At 51.2% G+C, this 19,802-nt stretch overlaps 1 protein-coding gene across 2 annotated transcripts in view; it reads right to left on the reverse strand.

The window, feature by feature from the left end:
• Positions 1-19,556, reverse strand: part of Sh3pxd2a (SH3 and PX domains 2A) — a 160,511-nt gene extending 140,955 nt beyond the window's left edge. The window contains exon 1 of one of the 2 annotated variants that reach the window (XM_036171892.1): positions 19,482-19,556. The gene's annotated coding sequence lies outside the window, so the exon portion shown is untranslated. The remainder of the gene's footprint in view (positions 1-19,481) is intronic. The other variant, XM_036171883.1, reaches the window with a different exon arrangement.
• Positions 19,557-19,802: the final 246 nt, after the last annotated feature.

Consider the following 19,802-nt stretch of genomic DNA (forward strand, 5'->3'; position numbering starts at 1 on the left):
AGCCTTGTTCCCGAATCCCACAAATTGCCACCGCGCATCAGGGAAAGTGGTGAGATCCGGGGTGGAGGTTCTCAATCATTTATTCCGGAGACTTGGGAGTGAGCGCACAGTTGGCACCAGTGCTGGGAAGGGCAGATACCCAATGTACATCTCCACAGTGGGCCAGGCGTGCTGACACAGCCCCAGAAATTCGAAGAAATGAGATGGAGTCATTGCCAGATGTCAGCTGGAGGATACTGCTACTCGTGGATGGGGCTCCAGGGGTGGAGCGCGGAAGGAGAGACCCCAGAGAGCCCGCTGAAGCAACAAGGTCACTCAGCAGCCATCTCCATCCCGTCAGGTGGAGAAGAGATGCGTCCTCTAGAGGTTCCAGGGGAGAAGCTTCCCCATGCCTTTGTCAGCTTCTAGAGGCCACCCTCACTTCCAGCATATAGCTCCCCACCCCCGTGTGTGTGTGTGTGTGTGTGTGTGTGTGTGTGTGTGTGTGTGTGTGTGTGTGTGTTGTGACAGTCTCATATAGCCCAGGCTGGGCTTTGCTTAGAACATGGGGTGCTGTTGAGGAGGAAGGACCGTGAACTTCTCATCTCCCTGCCTCCAGCCCTCAATGCAGGTGAAGGCTACCGTGGCCAGTTTATGTTGTGCTGGGGATTAAACCCAGGACACAGTGCATGCTAAGCAATCACTCCACTAACTGAGTTATACCCCTAGGCCATGTGTTTTCTGACTGGATTATTTTGCCAGGGCCATCATGACACAGTATCATAAATTAGGTGGTGTAAATGACATGTCCCACAGTTCTGAGACTGGAATCTCAAATCCAAAGTGTCAATGGACTTGGCTCCTTCCTGGGGCTGTGAGGAAGACCTTGCTGCTCACCTCTCCCTAGAATCTAGTGATTATGGCTACACAGGACACTCCACGGCTGATGAAGCATCACCTCTGTCTTCATTGCCTCTCCCTGTGACCCAGTGTCCCCTTTAGTAGGTTACCAGTCATGCTGCACAGGAGGCCTGGCCTATTCTAGAACAGACTTCATCTCAAAGAATCAGATCTACCTGTGGACTCTGGTTCCAGATATGGCCACTTCCTGAGGTCCTGGGGTTTAGGTGTCAATGTATGGACTGGGAAACTCATTATTCTTCACTGTGCACACGTGTGTACACATACACACATACACACAATGTGCACCTTAAGACAACACATAACCACTAACGGGAACTTTCTGCCTCCTCCTCCTCCTCCTCCCAGAAGCTGGAGTCACAGTGGTTTGGCATAGCAATTTAGTGAACGTGAAGAATAAACAGGGCTGAGCTGAGCGGCTGCACACAGATCTGTTTCCTTGTCTGTTTGGTGGGAACAGTAGCACAGTCTCCCCAGTATGCTCCACCTCTGAGGTCAAGGCCAGTGGAGAGACCAGGAAGCACACGGTGGGAGTTGTCTTGGCCAGGCCCTACCAAGCTGTGAGTATCCAGGGGCAGGGAGCTGCCCAGCTGGTGTGCGTGGGTCAGCCTTAGAGTGAAAGCCTCAGATTTTCCCAGCAGTGCAGTGGGTGTGTGTGGGGCGAGTCTGGCCAGGACGTGTGTTACATTTAACATGGTGGAGGCTGGGCCAATCGCCTACCACCAGGTGCTGAGGGACTCGCAGAGAGGGTGGCTGACACAAGCTGACAGTGCTATCACCACTATTTCCAGACTGTGAGCCTTCTCTCTGGTGCCTGGAAGGCACCCAAGCAGGCTGGCTACTGTCTTCCCCATGTCTACGCCCATGGGCTCATTCCACACCCCTGCAAGAAAAAGAGCACTGGACCGGAGTCACGTAGAGGGCTCCAGTTCCAGTCCGCCAAGGACTTGGTGAACTGGGAACCCTCTCTGGGCATCAGTGACCACACTGATGAAGCAGTTGTCATGTCTGCGTCCATGGGTATAGCAAAAATACTCAAGAAAGGGCCGCTGAAACGCAGGCGCATTACTGTTATCCCTTCCCTGGGGACGGACGTCAGGCGGAAGGAGGGGAACCATGCGGCATGCCTAGAACACACGGAGAACAGAGACTCAGGAGCAGTGCCCCCTCCACATCGCTTTAGCAGCAGAACTACTTCAGTCGGCCACGGGACACTTGAGTGCTGAAGTCCCAGCTTCTGCCTGTCCCCTTCTGGCATGGCAGCCGCGAGGCCACTTAGCCTACGTCCTGTCTTCTCATCTGTCTTAGTGAGGGCTACTACTGCCGTGATGGAACAGCAAGACCAAAAACAACTTGGAGAGGAAAGGGTTTATTTCACTCACAGTTCCATGTCACAGTTCATTATCCAAAGCAGTGAGGGGAGGGACCTGGAGGCAGGAGCTGAGGCAGAGGCCTGGAGGGATGCTGCTTACCGGCTTGCTCCCCATGGCTTGCTCAGCCTGCTTTCTTATAGAACTCAAGACCACGGGCTCAGGGAGGCCACACCCATAATGGGCAGGGTCCTCTCCCATCAATCACTAATTTAAAAAATGCTCTACAGGCTTGCCTACAGCTTGATCTTATGGGGACATTTTCTCATGTGAGGCTCCCTCTTCTCTGATGACTCTGGCTTACGTCAAGTTGACATAAAGCTAGTCAGTTCATCATCTCTGAGTAAAAACAATACCACAAAGTGGTGTGTGGGTTACGTGAGATGGCACAGGTAGGAGCAGGTTTGGCTTACTGCCAGCCTCTGATACCTGGGCTGTTTTAAGTGACTCCTTGGTGCCAGCCCGTCTCTGATGCCAGGCATCAGGAAAGCTGGGCAGTCTGCTAGGCCCAGGCATTCCTTACTGTCAATGGCTGAAAGGCCTTAGGGTCCATCCTCGGTGACTTGACAGCCTTTTGGATCCTAAAACTCTTAGCTTCACCCCATGTTAATCCCCAAGCAACTTCAGCTCTCTTCGGCCAAGAGGGAAGGGTAGGTGTAATTACAGGGCAGTAGACCACCGGGACAGCCTGTGGCAACTGTGCAGAGCAGAGGTGTGGGCTCAATCAGCTTCCAGCCTGGCTCTGGGAGAAGTGAGCAGGCCACACACACCATGAGATGTGGTTTCCCCCGGGGAACAGTACATCCCCATCCGACTCCCCAGACTGCAGTGAGCCAGTCCTGGCTCTCCTTGGCGCTTCTGGGAAGGTGGCCGGGACTGGAGCAGCCTGATCCTAAGAGGACAGGCCTGAATCTGAGAGCAGGAAATTGGACTTCCTGCTCAAGGCAACAGGGAGTCCCTGGAGGATGCTGAGCAGAGGAGGAACACACTGAAAGTAGAATTCTAGAAAGACACATCTGGCTCCTACAAAGGCTGGGTAAAAGAAACATCTGGGGGTCGGGGAGAAGACGGCCAGGGTGAGGCTGGTGCCAGGTCAGGGAGGGTGATGACATAACCACGCAGGGTCAAGCCTGGCCACGGTCACCCAGCTTCCTCCTTAACCTTGCCAGAGACCCTCCTGAGACTTCTAAACTAACCCCAAAGTTGCCAACACTTCCCTCTCCCACACAAACCTTCCAGAACATCTGTGGGCGTGGGGGGGAACTGAAGATGTGAGGTGTGGAGAACAGAATGGGTCCTTTCCCCCAGCCTCAGTTTTTGATTCTTACCTTCCATATGGCTAAGACTGTGGTTCCCAAACTACCCTGATTACCCTGGGATCAAATTCTGCCCAAAGTTCGGGATAAATAGCAGAGATGAGGCCTAGGCAGACCTTTAGGGCCAAACTGCTGTCCAGGGCAATGAGATTCTGGTCCAGTCTCTGACGTGGCCTCCTGCTGGAAAGAGAGGCCAAGCAAGCAGTTCGTGTCTGAATGACAAGCTAAGGCCTTCCTTCTTTCTCTACTTAAGTGGCTTCTTCTCCTATTGCTTACTCGATTCTATTTTCTCTCCCTCTCCCTCTCCCGCTGCCGTGTGTGTGTGTGTGTGTGTGTGTGTGTGTGTGTGTGTGTGTGTGTGTGTGTGTTTTGAGGTCTCACTATGTAGCCCTGGTTGTCCTGGAACTCACTATGCACACCAGGCTGGCCTTAAACTCACAGAGATCCGCCTGCCTCTGTTCCCCTCTCCCCCAGTGCTGGGATTAAAGCTGTGCACCACTACCCAGCTGTTTGCTCTGTTCTAAATGGGTCGAGGTCTCTCTAGGCCTCAAAGCTCTTTCCCCACAAATGTCTTGTACAAAAGGAAAAACAGAAGAGGCCGAGGAAAAGGCAAGGGTGCAATGGGCCACGCCAGCTCTTTAACCAGCCTTCCCCTCGAAGTGACTGCGGAGTGTGGGTCAGACCCAGCCGAGCCTTTCTAGGCAGCAAGGCACTGCGGGTGTGGGGTAGGGTTCAGGCACTTCACAAAGCTACTATTATTGTCTGCCCAGACAAGGGAGTCCAGCAAAGGACACGCAGGCCATTTGAATTCTGGCCAGGGTTACTGTCTGAACCAGTAACTTGGGGAGGTCACCTCCCCAATGCTCCCCTTTGTCCTACTACAAATTTCACTACCACATGAATGTCACTAATGTCCCAGTGCCCAGTCCCAGGGTGCCAAGTAAACACCAGCTCTGAGTGCTGCTGGCTTGGGCTTCATACCCTCTCCTGAATCTCTGCCACCCACACGGGACCAGCATGCTGGATGCCTCCGCCACTGGCATATGTAGTCTTGTGTCCTTCTGCCTCACATGTATCCTCCACACTGCACAGCTGTCTGTGGTCCTCACCAGCACAGCACATTGTCCTCCAGCTCCCTCCTCTGCAGGTAGCTTCTGCAGGTTGGTCATGCTTCTAGAACTTCACTTTTGTCAGATGATCTGTTCACATGACCTGTCAGTACCTGTAAATGTCTAGAAGTGAATCTGGGAATTGAAAGTCCCACTGTCCACCACAGTGGCCAAAACACAATGGGACACATCTACCCCACACTTCCCTTCCTCCCTTGCTGGCAGTACGGTCATGTGACTGCATCCTGATAGGTGGAATGTGAGCAGGAGCGAGACCCACCCTCACCCCCACAGGCACAACCTAAAAACTCCCCCGGCAATCCTCCAGTCTCCTCAGTAACTTCCAGCTAGATACAAATCTGTGGGACACGGTCTGCAGACAGGCGAGTCCGAGCTCCTGAGTGGCTGTCTGGAGCTGAACCTGCCACCTGCCACTGACTTATTTTGGTCTGGGACATGGACAGAAAATGAAAGTTCAGCCACTGAGAGTCTGTTAGACAGCAGTTGGGGTATCCTAATACAAAGAGGTTTAGTCAAGGTCTCCTGAACCAGACTGAAAGAGGGAAGACCGGCCGGGTGGTGGTGGCGCTTGCCTTTAATCCCAGCACTCGGGAGACAGAGGCAGGCGGATCTCTGTGAGTTCGAGGCCAGCCTGGACTACAGAGTGAGTTCCAGGACAGGCACAAAGCTACACAGAGAAACCTTGTCTCAAAAAAACAAAATAAAACAAAACAAAACAAAAAGAAAGGCGGGGGGGGGGGGGGGGCTGCAAATCGTAGGTCCTCCCATGAATGAGCTGGATCCACACAACTCAGGCAGCACAGCCCCCAGACAGGGGCTTCTGCACGAGGTGAGCCATCCTTCCCCTAGCTCCTGCCAGCCCTGCCTCCAAAAGTGAACAGGCCACAGCTGGAGAGCCTGGTTCCACAAGTCTGTAGGAAGCACACAGAGACACAAAGCCGCAGTGCAGGGAGGGGCCACCTCTGCCTCAGTCGGGCACCAACACTCCTGTAGGTGCAGGTGTGACATTTCAAGCTTGCCACTTCTCCAGGGCAGTCCACATCACCCTAGGCAGCTTCTGGAGGTGCCCAAACATGTTCCTCAGAGTCCAAACTCTCCAGGTCCAATTCCTTCCTGGTCGCACAGGCTAGGACAGACAGCTCTGCCCAAAGACCACACTTGAACAAGAAGAAGGAACAAAACGAGAACGGAGAAGAGAGGCTTCCGATTGGTCCTTCAGTGACCTAGACCTTCACTGCTGCAATTCAAAGGTGCAATCCCAAGACCAGCAGTACAGACACCCGCTAAGAGCTGGGTGGGAATGCAACATCTCCCTGCACACTGGCCACACCCAACTCCGTGTTTGAACAAGGGCATGGAGTGGTCGAGCACAGCTGAGAACTCAAGGCCCTGATGCCCTCTGTCCCCACGGATTCCATCAGATCTCAAAAGTGAAGCTTAGCAGTGGGCCAGTCTGTAGGCAAAGACGAGACCTGCCCAGAGGAGTGGAAGCTAAACACACCTGCCTTTGAAGTGGAGGAGGGTGCAGCCCCTCACCACTTCCCACACCCGGTTCTCTCTAGTACTCATTCACAAGGACTGATGGACATCGCTGGCCTGGGGAGCAAACACCGTTCTGGTGACTGGGAAAACAGGAGTTACCAAGCTGTTTCTTCTCCTAAAGCTCAGTTTTTGTGGGGAACGTGACAGTAAACAAATGGCCGATAAGATGACAGTTGAGACAAGTGATTTGAAGACAAGGTCAAAGAAGGTCTTGCCAACAGGTTATGTGACTAGCATGCTCAGGGATCCACTCTGAAAGATGGGAGGAAGGGAGTTCCAGAGGAGAGAGAAAGCAGGGGCAGGGGCAGGCTCTGAGGTAGCTGTGTGTGTGTGTGTGTGTGTGTGTGTGTGTGTGTGTGTGTGTAACAGTAAGGGAACCAGGATCAGTCTGAAAGGGCACAAGAACTCGTCATTGGGGTCAGGAGCAGGAGTTTAGAGTTCATTCTGAAAAGACAGCAGGTCTTCCAGGATGCTTCTGCACAGGGCCATGGTATGACATGACTTCTGTCTGAAAAGGAGAGCCATGACTGGCAGAAAGCCTGGAGTGAGGCACTAGGGGAGAGGGAGCCTGAGGAGGTCCCTCAGCTGCCCAGGTGTGAGCAGAGTGGTCAGGACTGCACTGCTGTTGTGAGGAGCTGAGAGGAAGAGCCGGCTCTCTGTGCTAGACTTGAATCTCTTGTCATACCTCAGGGGCTCCTAACAGCTGGCCTGACTCATCAAAGCTGGGCTGACTCTGGCTTTGATGACTTCCTCCCAGGTTTCTAAGGCTGATCTCGGGGCCCACAGGAGTCTTCTGCCATCGCCCCCAGGAATCTCCTTCAGGCAAGGGCTTCCTCCATATTCGGGGAAGGAGGGGGAAAGTGGAACCGGATGGGAAAAGAGAAATCCCAGAGAGAAAATAAAAGTTAGGTGGAGTTGCCCAGGGAAGCCTTGTAAAACAGCCCACGCAGAGAGCCATGCCCGCCTGCCTTCCCAGCTGAGTTCTGCTCAGAGGCTTTCCTGGAGGGAAAAGTGTGTCTGTCAGGGAACCAGGAAACGCCACAGGGAAAATGTCCTTGGATATCTGGGTGCTCTCCGGCCCACCTTGCCGGCTGGCTAGAGGTCACCCCTCCAGGTAGCTGCCCTGCCCTGTGGTTGACCCAGTGAAGGGAGACTGTGATGGCTGCAGTGAGGTCTCCAGACCCTGGTGGCCTCAAAGGGGGACAGGGGCGGGGGCACCAACACCTCTCAACACGAGCCAAGCAGTCCTCCCTCTGCACTTCTGAGCAGCCTCTTCTCAGGTTTGGGATCCTCAGCCCTTCCCTAGACTCACTTCCAGGTCTGTCTGCTCAGTGTCTCCCAGCACTAAGGCAGGAGGAAGGGACTCTAATATTCACTCAACAGATACTTCTCTCCACACCCCCCAAAAAGAACTAAGGCAACACAGCAAAATGTCACACGTGTTAGCTCTCGGCAGAGGTCCACTGCTGCCTGGCATATTCCACAGGACTGAAAACGGTTCTGTGCCAGGGTCTCACCATGTAGACCTAGACGGGAGTGGAAATTCTCAGTCAAAAATAACAAGAAAGAGAAGCTGCCTGTAGTCCAGGGACGTGTCTAGAAAGCTGGGAAGCCCTGGGAAGAAGGCTGTGGACTCAAGATGCAAAGGCGGTGGTCTGGGTGGAAGATGGTACAGGGACTGAGAGAAAGGGGAGAAGGGGTGAGAGGGGAAAGGGGTGGAGAGGGGAGACAGCAGCTGGGTTTGGCACATGGGATGGCAGATGCACAAATATGTCTTACGAGTTAAGACACTTAGAAGGGTCACCTTCAGAACATCCACCTGAACAGATCATTCGCCTCCAGGTCAGTCTACAGCCCAGTCTCCACTCCTCAGCCTGACCAGACACAATGATTCACCCAGCTAGTCCTCCACAAACACCCTTAGGTGCTCACTCCTCCCCAGGACTAGAGAACGCTGCCTCAGCAAGAGAAATAAAACCCAGAAAACCTGTTCCCGAAGCCACCTTATCTGCTGACTGCTGTGGGTATTCAGGGTCCAGCTTAACCCTACAAGAGCCCTCTGCTTACTGGTTTTGCTTTTATTTTTCTAAATCAGCAACAGGATAGGCATGGCCCCAGAGGACCAGCTAGGAAGGGCGGTATTAGTCACTGGAACAGGTAGGGAGAGGCAGGTGACCCTATCAGGCCAGAAGAGGGAGAAGCAGGAGAGTCCACTGTTAGCTCGCTGTCTGCACAGGGGCCCAGACAGAGCATGGCCCAGAGATGGCAGTAAGTAGTTACTCTCCCCTGGGAGAGAAAGAAGGGCCGCTGAAGGCGTCAGTCCTTCCCAGCATGCACTAAAAACTGATGGTAGATGGACTCTATAGATGTGAACCGTCTTACACGAGTTTCTTAGAACTGTGGCCCTCTGGCCCAGACCCTCTGCTTTGTTTGAACCTCCACTGAACAGCCCGATGGAGAAAGGAGCAGGCAGGGCCAGCATCTACTGAACACACAGGGGTTCCCTCCGCCCTCCACAGGGGAGTCCTCTTCCTATGGCTCCAAGCTGAGAAGTGAGGCTCTAGGAAACCCAAGACAAAAGAAGTCTGTCTCACTGGGGAGGGAGACAGGCTGGCCTTCACAGAGGTGCCCTTGGGAGACACAGTGGGAAGAATGGCCAGCTTGTCACACACAGAGCCACCTCAGCAAGCATCTCCCCGCCAGCCCAGACACAGCCGCATGCTTCCTGTTTGAGTTTTTCTTTTTTCACTTTTATTTTGTATATCTGAATGTCATCCATTTAGCCTCTGGACCCCCCTTACCAGTGCCTAGCCACTTCCCCCATCCTCCAGCATTCCAGCAAGGCTGAACTGGCCACTCTGTTCTGCCAGGCAGCAGATGAAGGCTCCCTAATTAGCAGACAGAGCCAAGCCCTGGCTGCTTTGAAAGTTGTCCCCGGCCAAGCCAGGGACACTTGCTCATCGAAGCCCCTGGGATGCCCAAGACCCTTGTGGAGCTGGAAACTGTTCCCCGAGTTCAGCTGGGCAGGCACTTGCAGAACCCTGGAGCTCCTTCATTGCCCAGAGAATCTACATCCACAGTCCCACAATAGTAATGCTCGCTGGCTGCTCCAGGCTTGGTGGGGAAGGTCTCCTGTGTGTTGTCCCTTAAAACATTTCACAGCCAGAGTCAGGTTTTGCAAAGACAACCAATACAGATCCACCTGTGGAGAGTTCTAGGGTTTAGGTAATGGCCCCGAGTCAATCTGCAGCAAGGGGTGGGACAGAGGACCAAACCCAAGGAAATCTGTCTCACACTGTCTGGGCTGCTGTCCCCCCACTCTGGGCGTCAGGGATGTGGCATCAGGAATTGCATAAGTCCTTGGACAGCCAGATGTCATCCAACAGTAGGGGGTCTCTGGGGAGCTGAAATCCCTTTCCCTGGCCCCAGCTAAACGCAGGCTCTAACAGAAGCAGCTCAGGTCTTCGGTAACTCCTATCACAGTCTCACTTGAACAAGCATCCCTCGGATCCAGGGATTGCAGAACCTAAAATCACCTGGCCGGCCGCTGAGGCTCGGCCCCTGATGGCTGGCTGATGAGGAGTGGAGTTGACGTAGTTCACATCTCCCAGGAAGACAAACCAACTCTTCTTCCCCTAGAAAGGCCCACAACTCAAGCTGCCCTCCCTTATCTTAGCTGTCCCATATGCCTAGCTCCACGACAGTCAGAAACCAATTGTTGCCCTCATCTGGAGCTGGGAAGCACAGACTGTCAAGACCTCTGGGCCTCCAACAGGGAGCACCCTGCACGGATGGGATGCCCCAGCACACAGGCCCATGTGGGTGGCCTACACTGAGGATCCTCACCAGGGCAACACTATTACCATTCTTGGCTCTTGCCACTAGCTGATGGCTCCCACCTAAACCAGGGCTGTCAGCTCGCCTCTTCCCTTGGAGTCCCCAGTCCCCAGTCACAGAGTGCCAGGCATTTAACTGGCACTCCTCAGGAGGTATCAGGAGAAATATGAATTCCCTCTGGCAGGAAGGAGTAAACTGATCACAGATGAAACTTAAGAATTCAGGTACAGGGGTGGGAGGGGTGTAAAAAATAAAGAATTCAGGTACACACACACACACACACACACACACACACACACACACACACTCACCTGGCCACCACCAAAGACCTTCCTTCCCTTCATCCTCCAGCTTGGAGGGATGCACTGTCTGCTTGTGTACCTCTTTACCACTTTCCTCCAAAGAGGGGTGGATGGGGCTCAATGAAGACAAACTGAATTTTCTAGGCCAAGGAGGGCGGTGCATTGGGTGGCAACTGCATTCCAAGGCCTCCCTGACATAACACCCCAACACACCCCAGCATGACACCTTACACCAGGAGAACAAGGTGTGCAGCTCCAAGCGGGCACAGTGGTGTGTGCTGACTCAGACAGACAGGTCCTTGGTGGAGCTGGGGTTGTTATTCAGTAAGAGGGAGGTGATACGGGCTGAGCGCCAGGCAGCAGTGGAACCCAAGAGAGACTGCTTTGAAAGACCTTTCTAGAAGCTAGCAAGAGTTTTGCTCTTGGCACAGTCAAAGGAACGGGCTCCCATCCCTCCACTAGCAGCCTCCTAAGCAGCGGACGGTGAGACATCAGAGGTTCCCGCCCTCCTCACCAAAATTAGAAATATCCCAACTGGAATGAACCAGAAGTTGGGGCACCACAAGTCATATTGGCTTGTTGGTGCCATGGATTTGGGGGAGGTTTTGTTTGTTTTCCTTTTTTTTTTTAAATTTCTATTTTCCATGTGTGTATACATAACGTATGTAGGCACAAATATGTGTGGGGAATGCACAGATGGGAGCTCCAGGGTGATGCTGGATTCATCCTAAGAGCTTTGCCAATTTATTCAGTGAGGCAGGGTCTCTCAAACTCAGAGCTTGATGATATGGCTAGTCTTGCTAGCCAGCTTGTTCTGGGGTTTCCTTCTCTGCTTTCCAAGGCTGGAATTACAGGAGAGCAGCTACACTCATTGGCATTTACGTGGGTTTCTGGGTATCTGCTTGTAGAGCAAGCTCTTTAACCACTGAGCCACCTGCCCAGGCCCCTTGGTCCAAGTCCAAAGTTACACATGGGGTCTACTTCCCTCATTTATCAAATAAGGGTAAGGAGACAGATCAGAAGGGGGTCAATCAGTTTCACCTCAAAGGTCCTTTGCTAAGTGATAGGGGTGACATCCTGAAGATACCTAGTTTTGTTCTTTCAGAGATTCTGAGAATCATATGGCTCATGATCAATTAACAACGTCTGTCACAGACTTGGTAGGGGAGAGTGTGTGAGCCTGTTGTGGGCATGTTAGGACAAGGTAACCTGAGTGCCAGCTACTTATCACCCTTTCTTTATCTCTAAAGGCCTCTAACTGCGAAATACAACTCTACCCATTCCTTAGTGAACATGGTTAATACCAGTTTTATGAAAAGCAAGTGCCTTTCCTATTGTGATATTCACATGTAGATAATTTCTCCAGTTGAGACACATTCTCAGCAGCCCTGAAGGACTTGGGGTACAGGCATCACCCCTCCTCACTCATAAGTGTCCTCATTTACAAGACTTCCCCTAGAAGTTTAAAACCAATGTGCAGTCTATGCTGATACTGGAGACGACAGGCACTGTAATTTCTGTTATGATTTTCCTGTCTAAGAAAGAACTTCCTGAATGTGAGTTAATGATTCCAGCCTGACCCCAAGGAAGAGCCAAGGGAGCAACAAAGGGCAAAAATGGCTTCGGATTTCCCAGGGCACACTGGAGAGGCTGATCCGATTGGACCTGACATCTGGTAGGAACAGGATATGGCTGAATTCCCTGCACCTAATAGGTGGGTGCCTGGATCCAGTGTCAGCTGCCCAGAGAGAAGCTCATTGGTTTCTATGGTGATGCCTAGGTGCAGGGACAGCCGTACAGCTTTGGGCTGCCTCACAGGCTCTGAGGCTCTTTGCACCCAGAGCCTTGGCCTAGCTAGAAAGTTCTAAGAGCGGCACTCTGAACACGGTTCTCGAGCCTCAGCCAACTTCTAGGTCTTATTTCCCTTTCTCACAGATGTGTAAGCACCGGTTCTGACATCGCGTCCTCTCCTGTGGTACCCTTTCCATGTGTTCTAAGTCAGGTTCTGAGCCCCTCTGGACCTGAGAAGCCCTACCTGTATGTGGTGATATTTTGTTGTACTCTAATAAAACTTGCCTGAAGATCAGAGGACAGAGCCAGTCACAGAGTTAAACACAGAGGTCAGGCAGAGGTGGCACACACCTTTAATCCTAGCACTAGGGAGGCAGAGATCCGTCTGGATCTCTGTGAGTTCAAGGCCACCCTGAACTACATGAGACTGATCCAGTCTCGGAGAGAAACAGAGCCAGGCAGTGGTGGCACACACCTTTAACCCCAGTGTTTGGGAAGCACACACGCCATAAATCCCAGCACTAGGAAGGTTGTGATAGGAAGTGAAATGGCTGGGCAGAGAAAGGCATATAAGGCGTGGAGACAGGAACTAGATACAGCCTTTCGGCTGAGGACTCAGAACATTCAGTCAGAGGATTGTGGAGTTGGTGAGGTGAGAAGTGGCTGTGGCTTGTTCCTTTGTCTCTCTGATCTTTCAGCATTTACCTCAATATCTGGTTTTTATTAAAAGACCATTTAGGATTCCTGCAACACCTGTATAAGGGTGTTCCTACATGCACAGGAAGCCTCAAACCTCACATGCCTGGGGTGGGGTGGGGGGCTCAGCTTTTTCCAAGACCTCCAGCAGACCACAAGTAACTCAAAGGTGAAAACTCAGTGGCAAGCTTTCCATCCTGAGCTGACCTCTAGAGACCATTTCACCCAGGGCCTCTCGTCCCATCCCTCCACAGCCATCTGCCCCACACACTCTCCCTCAGGCAGGACCTGCTAGTGGTAAGAGAAAGGCTGGAGTTCACACAGGGCCCCAGAGGCACAGGAAACCGGAGCCAGCCCCAGGAGAAGGGAACTGCCGGGAACCAGTGAAGTCTTCCAGAGCCCAGAAGTCCTTCCATACTCCATCACGAACAAGATGCCTCTCTCCAAGGGTGAGGAAAAGCTGTGGACCTGTAACTACTTTAGAACAATAACAACAACAGTGTTTTCCTAGCAGCCTGGCCGGGAGGAAGTGAGTTTGTAATTAAACTTCGGAGATGAGAGTATTCCTCCAGGGAATCCTCTACACCGCCACCTGCCTCTCCAGCGTTAAGATCAGACCACATTGGCTGGCAAAAGTGAAATCCATCTTAAGAGCACAGGAAGAAGCCCACGCTCCTAGCTGGGGTGGGGATCCCCGGTTATTTCCTCCCAGAGTTTCGTTTTGGAGGGCTGAACTAGAGATGCGTCCACCTCCCTCTCTAAGACCCTTGCTCTTGCTCTTCCAAGGACTTCCTTTCTATGGAATCTATCATCTCATTCTTTCTATTATCCTAGGAGGCAGGTCTTTGTAATGACTTCATTTTAAGAGAAGAAAACAGGGGCCCAGAGAGGATACAGTAAGGCTTGCTGGAGTTCAGTTTTTGGAATCGAGCCATCTCAGTCCCGGATGCTGCTCGTCCTAACCACTGCGCCCCTACCTGACTCACTACCACTTCATCAGGACCAGAGCACGCTGCCAACGTGCTTCCCGTTCAATGCTCGGCTCGTGGGTTTTTAAGTAATATCTGAATACAAGATTCCAGTTTGACAAGATAATTTGGATAGGTCCCTGGAGTTAGTTATAATGAGATCTAAGTAGTTACATTCCACAGGAATGATCTAGAATGATGATCCAGGAAAAATGAGGTAATGTAACTTAAATTATTATTTTCATTTTATTTCTCTTACTAGATGTATTCTTGATACAATTTCTTCAGACCTGTTGTTTTCCATTATTGTAATGACTACAAGAGACATTTTTTATTTTTTATTTCCCACCTCTGCCCAGATTTCTCTTAAATACTATTCTATTTTTCATGGATGACCGTAAAGTTCCCTTTGACTAAGCCTCTCTCCCATTGATGCCCCTAAAATCCATCCAGAGACAACCGTTACCAACCTGGAGTACATCCTTTTAGATTTTTTTTTTTTTTTTTTGAGACAGGTTTTCTCTGTGTAGTTTTGGTGCCTGTCCTGGAACTCACTCTGTAGACCAGGCTGGCCTCGAACTCACAGAGACCTGCCTGCCTCTGTCTTCTGAGTGCTGCGATTAAAAGTATGTGTCACTGCCGCCCAGCCTTCTAGATCTTTTAAAAAGTAGTTATATATCAGTGGGTGAGATGTCTCAGCAGACACCAGGCCAAGCCTAACAACCTGAGTTAGAGCCCTGAAATCTAAGGGAAAGAAGGAGAGAAATGACTTCCACAAGTTGTTCTCTGACTTACACACACACCACACATCACACACACCATATATACCACATACATCACACACACCACACACCACACACACACCGTACACATGTCACACACACCATATATCACACACACCACACATCACACACCACATACACATGTATAAATACACACATGTGCGTGCACAACACACACACACACACACACACACACACACCTCAGCAACTACCTCCCCATGTTTTTTCCCTGCTGTGTCTCATCTGGATTCAGTGATCTCCTAGGGCTCAGTGGCCAACCAATCTAGCAAAATCGTCAAGATCAGGGTTCAGTTAGAGACCTTAAATAGGGTGAAGAGGGATTGAGGAAGACACTCAATGTCAACCTCTGGCCTGCACACACATGTGCGTTCACACACACATACATACACAAACATAAACACACACACACACACACAAAATTTCTCACCAACTGAAACATTAACAGGTTTTTTGTTTGTTTGTTTTTTTCCCCAGAGCTGAGGACCGAACCCAGGGCCTTGCACTTGCTAGGCAAGCACTCTACCACTGAGCTAAATCCCCAACCTCAAAGTGGTTTTGTTTTTTGGTTTTTGTTTTTTTTTTGGTTTTTCGAGACAGGGTTTCTCTGTGTAGCTTTGGATCCTGTCCTGGAACTCACTCTGTAGCCCAGGCTGGCCTCTAACTCACAGAGATCCACCAGCTCTGTCTCCCGAGTGCTGGGATTAGAGGCATGCGCCGCCGCCACCACCACTGCCTGGCCCAGTTTTTTTTAACCTGCAAAGCAAAGGCCTTAGGATAAAAAATACTGCAGTTCTAGAGACTGCAGTGCAGAATGGCTCAGTGGGCAACAGTGCTTGCTGAACAAGCATGAGGACCTGAGCTTGGCTCCAAGAACTCATGGAAAAAGCTGAGCATGGCTGCACACATCGGCAACCCCAGAGCTGGGGGTGGGGTGGAGTAGAGATGGGCTATCAGCTCAGCTCCAGGCTCAATGGAAGACTCCTCCCAGAGGAATAATGTGGAAAGTGATAGAACAGGGCATCTTACACCCAATGGCTTCCTCTAGCCTCTGTATTGTTGAGTAAAGGGTGGATGCACCTGCATACACCACACACACACACACACACACACACACACACACACACACACACACAGGTAGGGAGGAGAGGGGGAGGACAGAGAACTCTAATTCTAAAAATGCAATGATCCATGAATCTCCATAAACAATATCGTAACAGCCGCCAGCACATCATTTCAGAGCTGAATTTTAATGATTTGGGGACCATATACTTTGTTCACTCAGGCTTAACTCGAGACCTGGAAACCAAGTGCGGCCTTGTGCCGAGTACGCAGGTGGGAAGTGCAAGACAGATGAATGAGGAAGAGAGAGAAAAGCTCTTCGAAACAGCTTTAGCCCTTAGAGCAAATAAGCAGACCCAGGCAGCTCTCTCAACTGTCTTCCAAGAGGTGCGGGGGAAGCTCAAGGGTTCTTCTGGCTCTGACCAAATATTGACCCAGTGGCACTCACTGCCAGGTCCCTCTCAGCGGCCAACAGCACATGAGCCAATGTTTGCAGAGAAATTTCAGCAGCCCAGTGCCTGGCAGCCCAGGTTGTGAAACAGGCCCTAATGGAACCAGGACCTGGGAGCCTTCCTGTCCTTCTTTGGTGGAGCTAGGTCATAAGGGAGAGACATCAAATGAAAAGATGACTTTAAAGGGGCATTTGTGGTCCCTGTCTGCCTCCTGCTTAACTTGACTGCATCTTCAAGCAGACCCTTTATAACCAAACAAACGTGGCCATGAGACCGTGCCCTGACCAGCTCCCTGTGGGTCCCTCTCCTGCTTGCAGAGGGCTGAGTAGTAAGCTACTCTCAGATGAAAAAGCCCTTTCCTTTCCCCTGTTTCCACCTTGACATCTAAAATGATCTTGACTCTCTCTGGAGTCTAACCTGGCTTTCAGAGAGGCTTTGGGACAGCTGTCCCAATGGGCATGCTCAGATGACGGTTGCTGGAGATACAATTGAGACATCAAGTGTAGTAGGAATCTTAAATGGTCTTATTAATAAAAACAAACTGGAGCTGGGGATTGAGGTGAACGCTAAAAGATCAGAGAAGCAGAACAAGCCACAGCCACCTCACCTTGCCAGTTCCTCAGCTGATCCTATTTCCTCAGACTGGAAGCCTCTGAGTCCTCATCCAGAATGAATCTCAGCTGAACTGTTGCTCAGAAGCCTAAAAGCTTAACTAGCCCTAGTTCCTGCTCCTCACGCCTTATAGATCTTTCTGCTTTCTGCCATCACTTCCTGGGATTAAAGGTGTGAGCCACCATGCCTGGTTGTTTCCAGTGTGGCTTTGAACTCACAGAGATCCAGATGGATCTCTGCCTCCCAAGTGATAGGATTAAAGGCGTGTGTGCCACCATTTTCTGGCCTCTATATCTAGTGGCTGTTCTGTTCTCTGACCCCAGATAAGTTTATTAGGGTACACAATATTTTGGGGAACACAGTACCACCACAATTGAGCATAGTGGAGGGTCTCTCTGCCTGTGAAGTCATCTCGTCAGGCCAGCAACCCCAATAAGTAAGAAAGTCATGACCACGAGGAAGTGAATTCACGCCACAGAGATGTAAAGGAATGCCCCTGGAACTCATCCTATGCCAAGAACTGCTACACTGCACTGTTCAGGGAAAAATGACGAAGAAAAGAACCTGTACATGTTCAAGGTGGAAGTGAAAAGTTAATGTTTTCCTTCTTTAAAGACATAGTCTTGAGTAGCCCAAGCTGCCCTCTCACTATGTAGCTGAGGATGACCTTAAATTCCTTATCCCCCGGCCTCTACCTCCCAAGTGCTAACATTATAAACATGCGCTACCAGGCCTGGCTTAGAAGTATCTTTGGGGCCAGAAAGATGGCCCAGCAGGTGAAGAGGCTTGCTGCCAAGCCTGAGGACTTAAGTTCAATTCCCGGGACCCACAGAGTGGACAGAGAAAACTAACTCCCTCAAGCTGTCCTCTGCCCTCTATGTGCAGCACACACATGCCCCACACAAGTAAGTAAATGTTGTTGATCTGAAACTAACTGAATGTGTGCACACAAGGCTAAAGGATGACCCACACAGACAAGCTTGGCCACAAGCATAGTCATTCCAGGACCAGGGCCAGCACATCACAGAGCTGGGCCATGCCTGTGTCCCTTCTAACTGTGATAGGAGGAAGTCAGTCCTCAGGCAGGGCTGGGGGTGGGGGGTGGGGACAGCATTCCTTTCTTGTGAGATTCTATAACTTGGGAGGGGATGGGACCAGAATAGAAATTCTGATTTGGAAGTTTCCCCAGGCTTCTAGACTCTTTCCAACTCATCAATGAGCCCTTTCAGGGTCTACACTCTGCCCAACTGCATTATCATTTCCTGTCCCCACACACTGTACCCATTGATGGGGTGTGGGCAAATCCCACCAGTGTATCCTGGAGAGACTAAAGGAGACTGAGCAAGACTGGGAGGAGAGGCAGAAGGCAGGAGTCATGAGTGCTTCCATGTTCACGTGCAGAGACACAGTCAGTCCCATACTGTTCAACCACAGGGACCAGAATCTGGGAAACTGGGTTTTTAAGAGGTTTGTCTCATAGACGGAGTGACAACGACCGTGAGATAAAAGCAGGTATTAATGCACGAACACGCAGGCCTGCGTCTGCCTCTCCAAACGGCCCACTGCTAAGGGGTAAAGAGAAGGTCTGGCCACGGGCTGCGAGAGCTGGAAACAAATCTCTCTTCCACGTGGTTTTGTGGGTCTAAATCACACTCACATCCTAAGGAAGGAGCTTGAGCATCTCAGCTTCCCCTTCCAGACAGAGGAAGGGTGCTGCCCATTCACAGTGATACACAAGGGTGACACCCCCACCCCTACCCTGCTAGGGCTCCTGTCTACACTCCAAGACCCTCTACCTCTGGGCTTGTGATTAGTCCAGACCAGTCAAAGTCTTCCTTAGGATTTATCAACTTAGAACAGGGAGACAGTCTGTGTCTACGGTATTGGTATGACATGAAACTCAAGGGCTACTGAGAGCTAAGTTCCTCCGTGTGCGAGTGCAGGGCCAAGGACAGTACTGGAGAGAGGCAGAGACAAGACAGGGAGAGCTGATCGTTGTTTGGGCTTTGCGGAAGCCCCAATGCTCCAGAGTCCTTCTCACTCTCTGGTCAATTGTACGAGCTTCTCGAACATTCTCGTCTAAGCCAGTGTGAGCATAAAATAGTCACTTGTCACCAAAAGACCCTAAAATGAATCAGCCAGCATCAAAGGGCTGTGTTTAACTGTATTATGTGGCTTTGCACTACTGTCTTGCTGAAGGAACACGCCTATATGGATCAGAGCCATACACTTACCATCTCCGTGTACACACTAGGTAGCAAGCGCCTTGTTTGGGTAGACAGGCAGACCCAGTGGTATGGCCAGCATGTAGTTCTAAAAACTGCTTATTCTGTTTTGGTCTTCTCCATGTGTTTGCTTTCCTTTCCTAGCAATGATCAGTGGCTTGTGTCTCATCTGGATGTTTACAGATAAGTAACTGTAAACATGGATGTTTACAGAGAAGTCTGCTCAGGCACAGACGACCCACAACTGCCTTCTTGCCTCCCCATGGTTCCCACCCCAAGGCTAAGGGAGAAGAGGGTCTGCATGCAGCCGTCAAGACAGCAACAAGCCTGGCTGCTCTGCAGGGATTCCCTCATCTCCCGCTCTGTGCCGGCTGGGTTCTGGCCCTTAGCTCTCTTCAGGGTTCTCCCGGGGAATGTGGACACGAAAGACAGGAGCCCATCAGAGGCTCAGGCCACCATCTGGCTCTGGCAAACTCACCTGCAGGTCAAAGAACTTGCTGTACCTCCGGTAGATAGTCTGGGAGGTGGAGTCGGACCAGGTCACGTTGATAATATATACCTGCGGGAGGAGAAGGAAGAGCAGGTGAACAGGCGAGCGAGACTGGACTCTACGGTGGGCGTTGCTTAATATTGCTGTAGGAGTGCCACAGCCAAGACCACACTCTTTTTCTCATCTGTCACCAGAGCCTGGTTCACTATCACATACCACGTGGACGTTAGCTACAATGTATGCACACACACACACAGACACACACACACACACACACACTCACTCACTCACTCACTCACTCACTCCATA

This window comes from Onychomys torridus, chromosome 1 (genome assembly GCF_903995425.1).
Source record: "Onychomys torridus chromosome 1, mOncTor1.1, whole genome shotgun sequence".
NCBI classification, from domain to species: Eukaryota; Metazoa; Chordata; class Mammalia; order Rodentia; family Cricetidae; genus Onychomys; species Onychomys torridus.